Source organism: Peromyscus maniculatus, chromosome 1, assembly GCF_049852395.1.
Source record: "Peromyscus maniculatus bairdii isolate BWxNUB_F1_BW_parent chromosome 1, HU_Pman_BW_mat_3.1, whole genome shotgun sequence".
Lineage (NCBI taxonomy): Eukaryota > Metazoa > Chordata > Mammalia > Rodentia > Cricetidae > Peromyscus > Peromyscus maniculatus.
In genome coordinates this window covers 78,681,671-78,696,252 of record NC_134852.1, presented here as the reverse complement: position 1 = coordinate 78,696,252, position 14,582 = coordinate 78,681,671, and the positions used below count along the sequence as shown (strand labels likewise).

The following is a 14,582-nucleotide window of genomic DNA, read 5'->3' as shown; positions in this document are numbered from 1 at the left end:
GCAGGGCTACAATCAGGGCAGATACCAGCCTGTGGGGGAAACCACCGTGATGTCTGAAGCGTCACCCATCTGGGGTGTCTCAAGAGTGGTCTCTGGGTGGCTTCACAGAAACCCTCCTGTCTTGGAGCTCAGTTTTCTGTTGGTAGCTGATGTGAGAACTGCTCCAAGGCAAGACTAACTTCGTTGGGGAAAATGCATTTTTAAGCAAATTAGGACAAGGAGGGAGACTGAAGGGTGTGCCCAAATCTCGTGAGATTGTTGCCCCAGAAAGGGGATTGAGAATTTCCCCATGGGGAAAAGCCAGCCTCTGGTGGAGACCCAGGGCCCTTGTCAGAGGTGGAAACGAAAGCAGAGCAGAGCACAGGTACCTCCGGGGAAGAATCTTTTGCTGAGTGAAAATGATGTGCACTGTACGATGGCCCTTCGCCAGGCACCATGGACGCCTCGAGGAGCCATACAATGCCTGGGTAGAGTGGGCTTCTTGTAGCAACACTGGAAATTGCAGGACTCTCATTCCTGCTTAGAGGAAGCTGACGTGGTCAGATGGGTGCTGTGCTTGGCTCCTGGAACCTGTCGCGCCCTGAACAGTTGTCCTCTCTGAAGGTGCTCTGGACTGGAGGGGAGCTGGAGCAAAGGCACTTAATCAGAGTCTCGATGGATGGGATTTTATTTCTCACTCCAATTCTAGGTTTATTCAACACAATCCTTTCGTTTACCCAAGTGCAAACACAACCTTATCTAAAATGCTACCAAGTTATAAAACGAAAAATGAATTTTATAGTACCGGCTGCACAATAAAAGCAAAAAGAAACAGAGAGCAATTGCCAGACTTAGCCTGTGACATCACCATGAATGGCAGGTGATGGTGGGGACGGGGTTAGGTTCCATGAGGACCCTGGAGAACTGGCCCACCAGTTTCAGAGAGTGGCAGAGACACGGGGACAGGGAAAAACAGCCTTTTATGGGATGGAGGAACCCTTCAAAGGCGTTTAACCCTAGAACTTGAAGATAACTCAGCAGAGCACATGGTCAGTCCTAACAGCACAGCTGCTTGGTCCCCTTTCTGCAGATGTGGCCCAGCAACAGCAAAGGCGTGACTGGGTTGCCTGACTGGTCCTAGGTCATCTGTGGAAAACAGTGTGCTGCCATATGGAAGCTCGCTTGTCCCAGCTGGCTCTGCTACCAGCCAGACTCTCAAGAACTGGGAAGGGCGAACTTTCTAGCCAGAAAACTACAGGGCACATTCCTGAATCAACAGTACCTCTGCAGCCAGACTCCTCCTGCAGAGGAAATATCTCAACTGCTCTCTTCAAAGCCTGTCCCCGATAAAGGATCCTTCCCTACAGATCCTCGTCTGTCTAGAGAAAGGACAAAACTGATCAGGGGGAGCTTAAGTTACTGAGGTATGCATCGATCTTCCTGCTTGTGGGGAGGATTTGGAGCTGCAGGGGCTCCTGTGGTGAGGAGATCAGGAGATGGGGACCTCCTACGCATGGGGGACCCATGCCTTGGAGAGTGAGACCTCATCATCATCCGTGCCGGTGACCTGCACCACATGGGGAGCTGTGGAAGCATTCTCCTGGGTGGGTTGAATGGCTGAGGGTGTGGCGGAGGCCGGGGTGAGGGTGTGGGGGGCGCAACACGGCAGTGGCCACCCTCTCTTGGCCATCGATTGCCCTCCATCCATGTGTCTCCGCTTCATCTGGGTTCTCAAATTCCACATAAGGCACAGCCTTTGGGTAGATGAGGACGCATCCTTTCTACAGGCATGTCAATCGTTTTTATTTTCCCATACGTAGAAAATCACATTCCTGGGGAGCCTCCCAATGTGCGCTTGGGCGGCTTTAGGCGAGGGCCCCCACCCATTCCTCTCCTTTTCATCTCTTGTAGGTGGTTTAGATTTGGGGCTCCACGCCGCCCGTTGTCATGCCTATGCTGAGAAGGGCTCAGGGAGCCCGCAGAGCTATCAGAACTGGGGCTTCCTGAGTGACTGGACTCAGAGGAGGAGCTGGAACCACTGCTGGAGCCTGTGCTGGTGCAGGAGCCCTAACCAGAGGCTGAGCTGGACCGAGACCTCTTCCCCAGGACGCCACCACCTTTGGCTCTTCTCAGGCCCAGAGGCCAGTGCAACCGGGATGGATGGATTTAACCGCTAGTTCACCAGTACAGGATCTAATCCAGTGGAGCAAACGCATGGCATAGATGATACAGTCCTCCCAGGGTTATAGCCATAGCAGACATTGCCAATGGATTGCCACTGTCTCTCTGACGGAGGCCAGACTCTGAATTCTCCTCAACGTTGTTCTCCAGGCAGCCACGACCAACGGAACATTGGAACGGAGATTAAACCAATCTTCCTGGGCTGTCACAAGAATGCCATGCACAGACCACCCAAAAGCCAGAGATGGCCTGGAGATAATGGTGTGCTGTTTATGTTTTCCTCACAGAAAGTTTTAAAAAGGTTTGACATTTCAAAATTGGGAATGTTAAGTAAACATCCAGATGCCCAGCTTCTCTTGAAATATTGGGGTGACTGATGCTTTGAGGTCATAATTGTGTTCCATGTGGCCCTTGCAGGCATTTGGGGTTGGTTCCCGTATCTGCCTCTCTGCCTGAGCCATCTGAACACAGCAGGAGCTCTCCGAAGCCTGCCTGAGTTAGGACCCCCTTTTGCCACATAGGTGTCATGTGGCTTTGAAAATGCCCTGTGTCTCTTTCCCTGGCCTTAAGCTTGCTCCTCTGTACACATGGATATACTTCCTGAGCAGATGCAAAGATTAAATTAATTAGAACAATGCCCCCCACAGGAATCATCCAAGTATGCAGAACTAGCAATGCATGTTCCCATAAACATTCTAGACACTTTCTAGAATGATGCTATAAGTCCTGCCTCGCAGGTAAGACAATGAGGCAGGGAAGGGGCAGGGTGGTATCTCCAACCGTCCAGACAGACCCAGGCACTGCATGGTCCTTGCTGGGTGAGAGTCTCTACACCTCACCCCAGAACTTAAAAGTGGACCAGAGATGAGTATCTACACCCTCGTATATGTTGAGCGAAGGCACAGATTTGATCTCTAGGGAAGGAAAGAAAATTCGTGTCTGGCCTTCCTGTTTCAGGAATTTAAAGGATGGGGCTAATTAGAGTAGACATGCTTGCCTGATGTGCATACTCGAAGCTATAAGGGGCCAAGGCCTCTCTAATGAGAACCAATCTCTCTCCTCCCTCCCACATATTCTCAGCTATTCTAGGCGGGCCTCAAGTTCAGTATAGAGCCAAGGGACTTCTGAGCCTTCTGTCCACCTCCCAAGTGCCGAGATCACAGACATGCACACCACCCTGATATACGCAGTCTTCAAGATCAAACCCCATGCCTCATGCTTGCCAGACAAGCACTCTACTGACTGAGGCACACCCATAGGCCTCTAATGCCCTACTTTAAAGGGGGGACATTCTTAAAGACATACGAAGGGCTTGTTTGATGTGATAAATGGCTGACAAGAAGTACCCGAGAGGAAGGCTCCATTTCGCTGGTAGTTTAAGAAGGGACATAATCTATCACCCCAAGGGAGACACTGCAGCTGGCCTGTGAGGTGGCTGGTCACATAACATCTGCAATCAGGAAGCAGAGAGAGGTCAAGGAGGGGGTCTGCCCCCAAGGACCCACTTCCTTCCCGCTGGCTCCTGTCCCAAGGCCTATGACCCCTGGAGATGGAGTGTTCAAACATGTGAGACTCTTAAGGACATTGTATGTTCAAAGCACAACAGAAAAAAAAGTAAAAATAAACAGGCAAAAGTCCCCAGCTACTTCCAGCATCACCAATGGCATCCACTTCCTCCCCACCCCCCACTTGCCAGCTTCCTCGCCTTCCTAGTGACAAAGGCTAACCACACTCATGTTGAACTCTCTCTTGACCTCTAAAGCAGCCTGTCCGAGGCCCCACCCCATCCAGGAATAACCAACTGCCCCTCTGTGATTCCCGCCTCTCCTAGGAAATCCATTGCTGGGGCCCGGAGTGTCCACACTGGCCCCGAGATCACAGCGGAGATTGTTGGTGGGGACGTACACAGGGCAGGGACATGGGGTTGGTGGCAGAGGATGGACCAGTGGGCAGGGCGTCGGATGGACAGGAGAGTCAGAGAAGGGAAGGAGCGTTAGGAGAAAGGAGCAAACCTCCGGGCCGTAGGGACCCGAGCCTGCCTGCCTACCTCAGAACCGTGGGCATCGCCCCTCTCTCCTTTCTAGAAACAAAGGTGTCACTTGTCAAAACTCGGGCCACCAGTCTTTGGTCCCCTCTCCCGTGGGTCCAGCCATGTCTTAGCAGGTTTTGCAAGGATGAGGGTGTGGCTTGGAGACACCAGTGCCTCAGTGACTTTGCCCAAATCCTCCCCTCCCAGAACAGGCTCTAAAGGCCGTCTCTGTATCATGAGTATATGCAAGGCTGGGATCCAAGAGGTGAGCGGCAGCAGCCACGTCGAGGGAGGAGGTAGAAGATGGAGTCGGCTCGGAAGAGGGCAAGGGCTCCAGCGGGGAAGGGCTTGGGGAAGGAGGGGCGCCATTTTGTCCTTTCTGCTTTGAGGGTGGGAGACAAGAGGAAAAGGGGCCAGCACAAGTGTCTCGGGGTCCAGGGGCATGCCCGTGTCTGAGATTTCTGGGAAAACATGAGTGAAGCAGAGGCCATCTCTGACTCAATTTTTGTCTGTCGAACTGTGCTACTTTGGACTCATCAGTACTCCCGGCCTGAACCATGTGAACCTCTGACCTCCACAACACTGCTGAAGGCCACAGGGACGTGGAGAGACACTCCAGGAGGAAGGAGAGCAAGAACAGACAAGCTAGGAGGACCCACACTAGTCATACCCGGCCGTGCCTTCCAAGAGCCCCAGCTGGTCAAGGGCAGAGAGGCGTTGGGAACACAGATGTGAAGCCCATAGATGCTCTGGGCTCTCAAATCCCTGGCACCATTCCCAGGTGCCACGGGCGCCAGTTTCCTCAGATTGGCAGCCCAACCCACCCCCTTACCCCCACCCCCACCCCTGGCTGGCTGTATGGTTGAACTGTTCTGAGGTCACCTAGGTAACCACAGACTTGCCCTTATCCTCTGTCCCCTGTTATGGGTGACAGGAGGAATGTGTAATGTCCAAATATTTTTCCTGGAGCAGGAAAAAGTGGGTAAGCTGGGTAAAGGGGAGGTGGCCGAGAGAGCAGGCGTTTGGGAAGTGGTCTGCACACTCTGGAGGTGAGTGGTTTTCCAAGGCCCTGGGCGGGCCTGTCGGCAGTGACTACATGTGCGTGTGGCATCATGCCCAGGGAAGAAGTACGAAGGAGTTTCCTCCAGAGTTGTGACTACTGCTTCTGGGCCCCACCCAGATCTGAAGCAAACAGCTGCGGGAGCCAAGGAAAACTTGCTGGCATTGACTCCCAGAGGGGACGAGACGAAATCTCTTGGGCCTAGGTATTGGTAGTGGGTATAAAATTCCTAAGACTCGGATGGGCAGAAATGTAACCTTCCTTAATTTCTACTAAACGTCCTTGGCTGAAGAATCCTGTTTTGACTTGTCAGTCGAGGAGGGCAGGTCATACTGTAGTTACAAGTCTGACCGCTGTGGGCAAACTCAGAGTCTTTGAAGAAATGTTGTCTCTTCATAGAGCATAGCAGTGCCCATGTACCCATCTGAGAAAGGGGCTGGGTGCTTCCCAGGATGTGACACACTGGCCTTCTTTCGATGGTGGGGTACAAGTTTAACACCTTGCATTCTGGGATTCCCAACCTAGTGAGGTCCCTATCCTCCCGCCTCCAGTGACAGAGGTACACAGGCTACACACTCAAACCCTGACTCTTTCATCCCACCCCTCTCTGATCCCCAGAATCCACACTTTAAAGAGCCGGGTGTGGTGGTTCACATCTGTAATCCAGTTGCTGGGGAGGCGGACCCAGATGGATCCCTGGGTCTTGCTAATGTCCCAAGAGGTCATACACGGTGGTGGTGGGTCTGAGCCCATGGAGATACCCGGACTCTAATCCTGGAACCTTTGCATATGTTACAAAGGGAACAGTAAAGAAATGGTCGAGTCAAGAGTCGTTAAGCACAGATATCGTCCTGGGCTATAAAAGTGACTATATACAGAGGGCAGCCCCATTTCCCTGCCTTCTTACATGGCTCAACCATTTTTCACGTATGTTGGACATTTGGCATAAAAGAATTCTACAGGGTGCAGAAGAAAGTTCACTCCCCCACCCCACCCCCACCCACCCTGGATGTAGACCTGAGCTCCTCAATCCATGAGGAATGGCTCTGGGTTGGGGTAGGCTTCAGGTTTCCACAGACCCTCCCCTTGCCTATTTCTAGTCTTCAGTGTGACTTTTCCGGGCGCTCTACTGGAAGCCAAGCAAACCTCTGCCTCTTTAGCCCAGAGAGGGGTCTTCTTCGTCACATCTTTTGGCTTATCAGGCTTCCCCCACATGCGAATCCCTCCAAGGTCTTTGCAAATAAGATTTTCTTGATGCATCTCTCTTTTCTGTCCTTGCTGCAGCATTGAATTGTATGCAGCTGCCTTCTACTCCTTATCGGAAGTGGAAGTCCTTTCTTCTGCCCTTCAAATCAGCAACAGGTAAAAACAGAAAAAGCACATAATGGGTAGCAGCCTCTCAAAAAAAAAAAAAATGAAGAGCCTTTATTTTGGGGTCTCCTGGAAGGTCCAATAAAGCATTCTTCTTCTCCCCTCAAATTCTGAAGCAGATGAAAAGTGCTTAATAAGTAATAAGACAGATAGGACCCTAGCTGGCCCTTCGTTATGGACAAGTGTCTTCCAGTTCTGAAGGCTTGAAGTCCAGGGTCAAGTTGGTCATGGTCAGGTTCTGAGAGTATTCTCTTTTGGGTTACAGGCCGCCAGTGTCTCACTGTGTAACCACATGGTAGACAGGGGTAAGGCAGCCCACAGGGCTTGTGTTAGCATGCAGACTTAACCCTCATGGCCCAATCACCTCCTGTCCTGGTTAGGATTTTGTCAACTTCACATAAGCTAGAGTCATCTGGGAGGAAGGAACTCAGTTGAGAAAATGCCTTCATTAGATTGCTTATAGGGGCATTTTCTTGATAATGATTGATGTGGGAGGGCTCAGCCTATCAGGGGGTGTGCCAACCCTAAGGAGTGGTCCAGGGTAGTTTAAGAAAGGTAGCTGAGCAAAGTATGGGGAGCAAGCTAGTAAGCAGCATTCCACCAAGATCTCTGTATTGGTTACTGCCTCCAGGTTCCTCCCTTGAGGTCCTGCTCTGACCTCCCCCAGTGATGGAGTGTTCTTGAGACATGTAAGCCAAATAGCCCCTTTCCCCCCTAAGTCATTTTGGCCATGGTGTTTATCAGAACAAGAGAAAGAGTAACTAAGACACTTCCCAAAGTCCAGATTAAATGCCACCACTATGGACTTTGGGATCTCAACATACAAATTAAGGAGTAGGATTCAAGCATCAGGCTTTTTATCTGTGGGCAATACCTTTTATACTACCAGAACTAAAGGTTTAATGCTGAACTCAACTCTGGAACTAGTAAGCTTAAGATATGAAGTGGGCCACTCAAACAGAGGCAATTCATGATTGTGTGAAAATATGCAAAGAAGTACAAGGACAGGATTGTCCCACTGTGGTGAATCTGGGGGGATTTTAGCTGGAGACTTTGAGAGTGAGGGAGCCGGATGGATGTGAAGGAGAGCAGGGCCAGAAATGAAAGTGGGTGGAGCATCGAAGAGCCCGAGAGCGAGGCGGGGCTGTGATGACTGCCAGCTACCAGGAGAGCAGAGCTAGAAGGCACAGAACTGGGAGGTAGGTCTTGAGATTTCAGGCCTTGACCCCACAGCCACGGCCTGGGTGCATCTTTCAGACACTCGGCTCTCGGTTCCCATAAGCAACCACAGGACCACAGGCATCTCTTCATCATCTTTAAGGAAGACGGGCATGACTTCCAGGTATGACTTCCGGGTCTCTCTGTGTAACCCTGCCCACTTTCCCAGCCTCCGCTCTCATCATCCCACTTGGTTTCCATTCAACCTTTGGTATCACTCCGTGACTCTCCTGTGACACCTGAGACTGGGCCCAGGAGGGAGGGGAAGCCAAAGGCCAACCGTTCTTGCGATACAGGCTGGCCAAGACAACCTACCGCCATGGGTGAGCCTAAGGCAGAGTCAGGCCATGTTCCAAGCTTTAAGCCCAGAGACAGGTTTGGGGTTGGGGAACTAAACAAGGAGAGGCTCAGAGGAGAGATGGTTTAGGATGCTGGCAGCCTAGGAATGGTCTCCCACCACAGCATCCCCTTTACTATGTTGGACCACAGATGCAGCCACTACTGGCCTCCCTGCGCATAGACCAGGAAGAATTAGCTTCCCCAGATCAATAGTTAGCTTCCCCTGACTCATGGCTGGGCCTAGGAGACAGCACCTCCATTCCCAGTATGCCTCATCCTATATGTGCCCTATATTTTCCTATGAAAAAATAACCTCTCTCCTCTGTAGGGGCCCTTTGTCTACCAAGGAGCTATTGCTGCTGGCCCTACAAGAATACCATGGCACCTCCTGGCATCACTTTTTAAAAATATAATAGTTTTATTAATTCTTTGAGAATTTCATACATGCATACAAATGTATTTTTAATCATAGTCACCTCCTATTCCTTCCCTCTAAGTCTCCCCAGACCCACCCCATCTTCCCACCCCCATTCCAACTTTATATCGTTATTAAAATACAATTTAATTAATTTGTTTTTTATAATCTACAGGGTCCAATTTGTGCTGCTTGTATAAGCCTGAGTATGGGGCCATCCACTGGAACGTGGTTGATCTGCCGGGGCTACACCCTTAAAGAACACGAGTTATCTCTCCTCCAACAGCCATCAATAGCCATCAGCTCTTCAGCTGGGGTGGGGGCTCAGGAGCCCCTTCCCCTTCCAGGGTATCACTTCTTAATGAACCTTTACCCTACTCACTCTTTTGCTCTTAGCCCATGTGGCCAGGAACACTGTGTGTGTCACAGAAAGTGTATTAGTTTATAGGGCTGGTTCTGGGGAACCTATTTACCAGACATCAGCCTGACCTCTGACCTCAGTTGTCAGGGCTTCCCCCACTGGCCTTTTTGGAGCTAGCTCCTCTCAGGAGTAGGCCTCCCTAATGCTGTTAATAGCCAAAACCAGCCCAGATAAGATGCTTTCTCACTGGGGCTTCAGGAACTTCAAGGACCTGGGCTGGACTCCAGGACAGCCTTTGGTGGCCTTAGGGGACAGCCTGAGCACAGAACTGGATGGATGGGACAAGGATGCTATCTGCTTCCCAAATAAGGTTCGGAAGAGCAATCTGGAGGGAGAACAGAAAGGCCCCAACCTCACTGAGGCCATCTACAGAGCGGGAGGCTTGGCTTCCTAGACTTCCAGCTTTGCTGACCCGGGCAGCTCCCTGTCTGGTCAGTGTGGTGTTAGGAAACATTTGGAAAAGATGACTTTCGGAATGCTTCCAGTACTGCAGGCAAGGGCTCAAAACCATTGTGATTTAGAAACTGGTGTTGGATGTATTTGTCCTGGCCGCATGGTGTGTGAACATACCCTGTGGGACGAGTATCTCCTAGGGGACCATGTGCACAAAGGGACTTCCCACGCAGACTGTCAGACTGGAGCAGGGAGCCCAGCAGCCACCTGGCTGTGGCAAAAGAAACTTAGAAGAGAGTGACATACCTTTAAAACTGTGCTAAGCCCCAAGTAGGGTCTCCTGCTGGGGTCAGGTGAGCCCTAATCCAAGTGCAGGTAAGGACAGACATGAGAAACCGAGAGGTCAGGGCAAAGAGGAAGATGGGCTGATGAGGGAGAGGGAGAGGGAGAGGGAGAGCTGCATTTGTAACTGAAACAAGAGAGGGAGCTGCATTATTTATGAAATGGCCAGGCACGGAGTTAACGAGGAAGGAGGGGGCCTTTAGAGGGGAAAGTGGTTTCCAAACATCCGTATTTTGCTGAAAAAGACACATACAAGCTATGATTTAGAGCGTGCTGAGGTTTAGAACCGGAGATGTCTCTAGAGCAGTTAGAGACCTTGGGAGGGAAGACAAGGGTCTGCAAGGGGAAGACAGAGGGGTGGAGCAGAGGGCTGAGGCCTTGCTGAAGGCCGCGGCTGAGACTCCTGCTATAAGAAGTTGAACCCACCTCTCACTTTTTAGAAAGATTAACTTTTTTTTTTTTTTTTTTTGATTTTTCGAGACAGGGTTTCTCTGTGTAGTTTTGAGCCTTTCCTGGGACTCATTTGGTAGCCCAGGTGGCCTCGAACTCACAGAGATCCGCCTGCCTCTGCCTCCCGAGTGCTGGGATTAAAGGCGTGCGCCACCACCACCCGGCAAGATTAACGTTTTATTTACAATAAAATGTACAGCTCTGCAGTATTCCACTGGATGGGGTGGGCCAATTACATGTGCTTGTGTAACCAACATTGGAAACAAGGTACAAAATATATTTGTTCTGGAACATTCCCTCACATGCCAACTACTTTTGAACTTCTGTCAGTATGGCTCCCTTTTGCTTGTTCTAGATTTATAGAAGTGGAATCCATACAGTCTGTGTGTGTGTGCGCGCGTGCGTGCGTGCGTGCGTGCATGTGTGTGTGTGTGTTGTGTGCGTGTGTGCGTGTATGTGTGTTTTTCTCAATTTGGCCTCTTTGCTCAGCATTGTTTCAGAGATCCACCCATGTGGTGGGTATAATGATGAGTCTTGGTAATGCTGAGTAACATTCCACTTGCTGGGCATGCCACGTTGAGTTCTTGTTTTATTGTCAAGCCCTTGGGTGTGTGTTAGGGTTTCTATTACTGTGATAATAGCACCATGGCCCAAAGCAACATGGGGAAGAAAGGATTTTTCTCAGCTTACAACTATCAGGTCACACTCCATCATGGAGGGAAGCCAGAGAAAGAACTCAAGGCAGGAACCCAGAGGCAGGAACGGATGCAGAGGCCATGGAGGGAACTGCTTATTGTTTTTTCCCATGGCTTGCTCAGCCTGCTTTCTCACAGCACTCTGGACCATCTGCTTGCACCACCCACAGTGAGCTGGGCCTCCTACATCAATCGTCAGTGATGAAAATGCCCCACAGGCTTGCCCACAGGCCGGTCTGGTGGAGGCATGTTCTCACTTGAGGTTCCTCTTCTCAAATGACTAGCTTATATCAAGTTGACAAAGGAAAAAAAAAAAGCCCAACCAGGCCAGAGGGTTTCCAGTGTCTGAGTGTGACTGCTATGAACATCCTTTTTTTTATTTTTAAATTTTATCTATTATTAATATATGTGTGTGTGTCCGTGTGTGCCCCCGTGTGCACCTGTGCACACCTGGCAACACCATGGTCTGTACATGGCAGGCAGCGGAAACCGGCTGAGAGTCAGTTCTCACCTTCCAGCATGGGATTCAGGGACTGAACCCAGAGCGTTGGGTTTGCTTGGCAAGTGCTTTTCCTCACTGATCTCTCTCTACAGCCCTTGCCGTTTTAAAAAATTAATTCTGTCTGTATTTTTATGCTATAACACTCTTCCACGCGCACACACGCACACACACACACACACACACACACACACACACACACACACCTCTGTGTAGACATAAACATCTGTTCCTTAAGGTTGGTAACTGAGAGTGGGATGGTAGGGTCATGTGGTCCCCGTGTGCTTACCCCTAAAAAGCAGTTGTTGAGTGGCTCTTCACATGAACCCACGTGTCATGTCTCCCGTGACTTCTCAGCCATCTCCACGCGCTGGTCAGCGCTCACCGTGTTAGGTGTGAACTGCGTTTTATCAGCCCTTTAGTTTACAATTCTCTAATGATTACAGGTATTGCATACAGTTTTCTTGTACTTATTGGCCAGGTCATGCATCTTCTTTTGTGAGATGCCAATGGAGTTCCTTTGTCCACTAAAAAAATTAAGACTGTTCTTAATCTTGCTGTTATTGACTTGTAAGAATTTTTACATATTGTAGACCCACCAGAGGGAGGTTTTTACTTACTGTCTTGAAGTTTTAATTATATGTAATAGTGAGTTTCATTATGACATGTTCATGCTTCTATATAATGTATTTTGATTGTATTGACACTCCATTCCCCTCTCTTGTGCCCCTCCCACGGATTCCCCGACTGCTTCCCAACAAGCCTCCTTCTACTGTCTTGGTTTTTTGTTCTTGTTTTTGTGGGGGCAGCGGGTTTAACTGGGTTACTTACAGAAGCGTGGCTGAGGGCTTGTTTACAGGAGCGGGGACCCTTTCCCAGTGACCACACGTTGAAGAAAACGCCCCCTCCCAAGGCTTTTGAAAGTAAAGTGACAGCCACTGATCTTGCTACCACTGTCCCCGAAGCGGACTCACGGTCACCTCTCCCATGCCACTTCATATCATGTCCGTTTGGGTGCTGTGCTAGGTTTAAACTGCACGGAGATCCAAATGGGTGGAACTCTAAAACTCTCCTTAATCAAATTCATGAAGCTCTATTTCTACTGAAATTAAAAGGAAAAAAAGAAAAAGAAAAGCTAAACAAATGAACAAATAAAAAAGGAATTTTATGGCTCCTGAGTAAATTCTCTCTCATTTAAAAACTCTAATCTCCTTGGTATCATCAAGGATTTAATTGAGTTGATCAAAGTTAAAAATTCCTTTCAGAGCTCCAGCCTCTCAAAGCAGTCTTCCTGCCCCCAAGCTCAGCCAGGAAATGGTTTCCACTCCATACAGAGCAAACCATACCCCAGGCCTCCAGAGTGGCCTGGAGTTTCCGCGTGTGTGGGAGGTACCTAGAGGTCACCCTGTGGGGCTCCATGGTCTTCTCTTCACTTCCAGGGTAATCTTGTCTCTTACCAGCCCCCCTCATCTTCTCCCTCAGCCATGTTAGCTCATTGCTCCCTACCACCAGCCCACACAGGAAGCTGTAAATCTCACCCAGGCCCCACCCCTACCCCACCCAGGGGAATGGGCCCACTGCGTCTCAGGTTTACTCTCTAAATATGATATACCGCTACCTCTTGAAATCACTCTATCTGCACGTGGATCCCCGGCAAGGTGGGGACTCTGCATGGGCTTCTAAACAGAAACTGCAGACACTTTCAAGTCCGTCCTTGGGATCCAAAATGCCCACACCACCGGGCAGTGATGGCGCATGCCTTTAAATCCCAGAACTCGGGAGGCAGAGCCAGGCAGATCTCTGCGAGTTCAAGGCCAGCCTGGTCTACAAAGCGAGTTCCAGGAAAGGTGCAAAGCTACACAGAGAAACCCTGTCTCAGGGGAAAAAAAAAAAAAAATGCCCACACCTAAAATGTTCACACTCATCGCTTCTCGGCATTTTGGCTAAGATCAAGTGTAAAATGTTCACACTCTCTCCCTGCCCACTTTGTAGCGTGTCTTTGTCTCGCATTCTCTTCCATTGGAAATGTCTCCTCTCTCTGGCCCCTCCCCCACTCCAGCACAGGAAGGTTGGTCCTCTCCTACAGGGGTTTACTAGGCTGGGCTGGGCAAGCTTTCCTATTCTGTGGTGTGAGGCAGCAGGTCCATGCCCACCCTCCAAGATTTTCAGATTGGGGGCAAATCTACTTTAAGGCCAGAATCACTTTAGGGCCAAAACCTCATACTTCAATGCTTGTTTTTCAGTCCTGCTGTCATTCCCTGGGCTCACTGGGTCGGCAACAGAACATTCTTATCACCCAGGACATCCTTCATTCCAGCCGCTCCTCACAGACAGTGACAGCTGGGGGTAGGTGGGACAAAACCACAAGAAAGGGAGGATGAAAAGGAGAAGGTGCATTAATATAATTCAAGGTGGTAATCCCAAGGTAAGAACTTACTCCCCTCTGAAAATTTATATTCTTCTTTCCTTAGAAAACCGTAAAAATGTTTATGTGTATGGTTGGTTGGTTTGGTTTAGGTATTTATTTTTCTCTGTATTTGAGTGTCTCGTCTGTGTGTTTGCATGGGCATCAGAAAGTACAAGATCTCCTGGAACCAATGGTTGTGAGCCACCATGTGGATGCTGGAAACCGAAATCTGGTCCTCTGGAAGAACAATAAGGCTCTTAACCACTGGGCTTTCTCTCCAGCCCCTTCCCTTTGAAATCTTGATGGAAGCTTCCATGAACCCTAACTTTTGCATGATGGGAGAGGCAAGCAAATATGCCCTTTGAATGAGGAGATACTATAGTGGAAAAAACAGTGCCGTGGAAGTGTGCATGGGTGTGTGTGTGTGTGTGTGTGTGTGTGTGTGTGTGTGTGTGTGTGTATGTGTGTGTGCATGTGTGTGTGTGTGTATGTGTGTGTGTGTGTGTGTGTGCATGTGTGTGTGTGCAGGGACTGGGGGTGCGGGGCGGGGGAGCTGCCCATTGGGAGCTGGAACCACACAAGAACGTACCTTCAGTAATGAAGAAAGTGAGCTTCCTGGCTCCGAGATGGCTTGGGGGATAGCTCACATTCCCTACCTTAGGCTTGTGACAGGAAAAAGAGAGTCTGTGCTTCAAGTCAGAGTACAGAAAGCGACCAATGCATATGGGACAGAGAGTATTCTGGCTAACGTGGAATCCAAAATTGTCATGAAAGCCGAGAGGC

The 14,582-nt window shown here is 49.9% G+C and overlaps 1 long non-coding RNA gene and 1 pseudogene across 1 annotated transcript; one reads left to right on the top strand and one right to left on the bottom strand.

Annotated features, from left to right (window-relative positions):
• Positions 1 to 1,395: 1,395 nt before the first annotated feature.
• LOC121828073 (uncharacterized) lies at positions 1,396 to 4,224 on the bottom strand (annotated as a pseudogene).
• Positions 4,225 to 6,913: 2,689 nt separating this feature from the next.
• On the top strand, positions 6,914 to 10,168 carry LOC143272056 (uncharacterized). Its single transcript, XR_013049444.1, has 3 exons — positions 6,914 to 7,309; positions 7,878 to 8,161; positions 8,768 to 10,168. It is a non-coding gene; the product is annotated as an uncharacterized LOC143272056 (long non-coding RNA).
• The last annotated feature ends 4,414 nt before the right edge of the window (positions 10,169 to 14,582 follow it).